Here is a 2,850-nt window from a genome sequence, read left to right as displayed (position 1 = left end):
CTAGTGTTTAGAGCGCAATAATGATTGGATTTACTACCACAGGTACTGCGCCTATGGTGCTAAAATTGTATCGTTATTCCCACCCATGCGCTGCAAAGACTATGAACAAATCTGACCGCTAGCAATGTTAGCTGTGACATCACCTCATCAGAATGCGGAGCGCATGCGCAGTAACACGCTTTTTACTGTCACAGCTGATCGCGCGTCACCAGAAGTGACGACATTGGCTGAACTGATAGAATGGCTGGTCTGACATAAAACCAAACTTGTGACATCCCTGAACCAAAGCACTGATCACTGTTCCCCAGTAGCTGCCTCACTGATCACTGTTCCCCAGGAGCTGCCTCACTGATCACTGTTCCCCAGGAGCTGCCTCACTGATCACTGTTCCCCAGGAGCTGCCCCCCTTCTCTGAATCAGAGTCTTCTCATTCGGATCTGTTATGAAGGTTCAGACAGCCCCTGAGCTTTGGTTCACTTCTCAGCCGACTCAGCAAGTGAACCAAGAACCGATTAATTTCAAGATCCGAACTTGCCATCTCTGGTTACCAGTCTTAGACTCGGTGTACTGTTGACTCAGAGCTGATGGAGGTTTGCATGGAGATCAGAGATTTGATTGGTTGCAGGGAGGGGCAGGGCGGGGCTGGCAGGAGCCGAGCTCTCTCTCTCTAGAATCATATTACAAGAGCCGATTTCTGCTATACATTCCACGCTGAATTGTTTGCTTCACACGGATCAGTTCAGTCAGAAGAATCGACTTCTCCAGGTCACTGAGATAAAGGAACTGGACATCAGCAGCAGACAGAGCTGGCTCAGGAAGTGTGAGTGATTGAACTTGTACGGCGACCTGGCCGGGAGAGGAGGAGGAGGAAGGACTCGGCACCAGGACTAGTCGCAGCTCTTCCTTCGGGGCTACTCAGGGATTCTTCTAGCTCGATTGCTGCACCCTACTGGACTGGGGTGGGTGTGTGGCCGGAGGAAGAGGGGCTCCCCCCCAGGTAATGCATTACAGCTGCGGGGCGATGAGGCAGCAGAGAGGATGATCAGACCCTGGCAAGACACCCCCCCCTAAGAGCCGTCCCGCCCGAGTCAGCAGACAAGGTAAATCAGAAGACGTATGTCCACTTCGTATACACTGCGGGCCGAGCAGCAACAGGGTGGTCTGTCCCTCCCACCTTCTGCCCTGTCATCGCTAAGAGAGGAGGATGCTGCTTCTCACGGGGCACAAGTGCTTTTCCGGCCTCTAGTGGCATTTCTCCAAGTTTTTGTCTTTGTATATGTATACCCGTGTATAGATTACGCTCCGTGCTGGATTATGTACCATGCATTGATTTACTAACACTGCCCTTCATTTCCCGGGACACACATGAGGCCATCGTGTACCCTGTATCACCATGGTAGGATCTAGACCCAATCATAAGATGAGATTTATACTTTCTTTCCCTTTTTGGTTTATGATCGGAGATACATCTTATATAGTAGGTAGGGACTTTTCCAGGGACACACTGCTACCTAAATGAGATCACCTTGCACTGTGTTGTCATCCCAGATCATAGTACACGGTATACTAAATGATGACATGTGACCAATTATTATATTAATACATGGCTTCTCTGCTAAAATGATGATCTGATACACAAATAACAAGGTAGGGACATTTCCAGGGACGCTCTTCTATTTAGATGAAGTCATCAGGCACTGTATTGCCATAACAGATCCTAGTAGAATGTATACCAAATAATGACATGTATACCAAACAGTGACATGTGACAACATTGGTATAGTTCTACTTTCTTTCCCTGTTGAAAATGCTGATCTGAAATAAATACAGCATCATACACTGTATTGCCGCCACAGATCACAGGACACTGTATACCAAATAATGACGTGACCAATTCTTATATTAATACTTTTGATTCTCTTTTTTTAGTGCTGATCTGATAAAAATATTACAAAGCAGGGACATTTCTAGGGACACGTTGCTATAAGGGCATCATGGACAGTGTAACCATAACGGATCATGATACACTGTATACCAAATAATGACTTATGACTTTTTTTATTATTATAATATTTGTTTTTTTCTTTTTTTAATTGCAGATCTGAGATAGATATGATAAAGTAGGGACATTTCCAGGGACACGCTGCTACTTAGATGAGATCATCATGGACAGTATAACTATAACAGATTATGATACACTGTATACCAAATAATGACATGGCAGCTTTATTATTAATATGGTAATATTTTGTTTTCTCTTTTTTTTAATTGCAGCTCTGAGAGATATTACAAAGTAGGGACATTTCCAGGGACACGCTGCCACTTAGGTGATAGCATCGTACACTGTATTGTCATCACAGATCATGGTAGACTGTATACTAAATATTGACATATGTCGACATTGTTATAACAATACTTCTCTTTAAATGCTGATGTGAGTAAATATCAGAAAGTGATATTGTCATTGGCAGGTTGTGAAGACCCGAGACTGTCCCTGAAATGCGGGAATGTTTGGACAGTCCCTGGTCACCAGTTCTAGTTGTTATGTCTTCTATTATAAATGTGACCTGTGATCAGCGCAGAGTTAATGATTGGTGAACGCTGCGAGTTCACCTCTGGTGTACTGTGTGAGTACAGGTGGTCTGTGTTCAGCTCGCCGCGGATCAGAAGCTTCACCTAAAACAATTGAGTGTTGATCATGGTGTGACTCCAGAAGAACCAGATTGTTTCTCTGATTTTGGAAAGCTGGAGAAAGCCGGATGTTTTGTTAAGGATCATGTAGAAATCCTTCCCTAGGCATCACTCATTGGATAAGATGTGATGATATATTGTAACGCGACAGTTGCTGGG

The 2,850-nt window shown here is 44.6% G+C and overlaps 1 protein-coding gene across 2 annotated transcripts in view; it reads left to right on the top strand.

The window, feature by feature from the left end:
- Window positions 1-940: 940 nt before the first annotated feature.
- The window catches only part of B3GNT2 (UDP-GlcNAc:betaGal beta-1,3-N-acetylglucosaminyltransferase 2), a 35,344-nt gene continuing 33,434 nt past the window's right edge, over window positions 941-2,850 (top strand). The window contains exon 1 of one of the 2 annotated variants that reach the window (XM_018555605.1): window positions 941-1,087. The gene's annotated coding sequence lies outside the window, so the exon portion shown is untranslated. Of the gene's footprint in view, window positions 1,101-2,850 lie in introns of both variants that reach the window. The other variant, XM_018555612.1, reaches the window with a different exon arrangement.

The sequence above is a fragment of the Nanorana parkeri genome, unplaced genomic scaffold (assembly GCF_000935625.1).
Source record: "Nanorana parkeri isolate BGI_ZX_2015 unplaced genomic scaffold, ASM93562v1 scaffold11, whole genome shotgun sequence".
In the NCBI taxonomy this organism is placed as follows: domain Eukaryota; kingdom Metazoa; phylum Chordata; class Amphibia; order Anura; family Dicroglossidae; genus Nanorana; species Nanorana parkeri.
The sequence above is the reverse complement of the archived record's forward strand: the minus strand, read 5'-3'. Positions and strand labels throughout refer to the sequence as shown.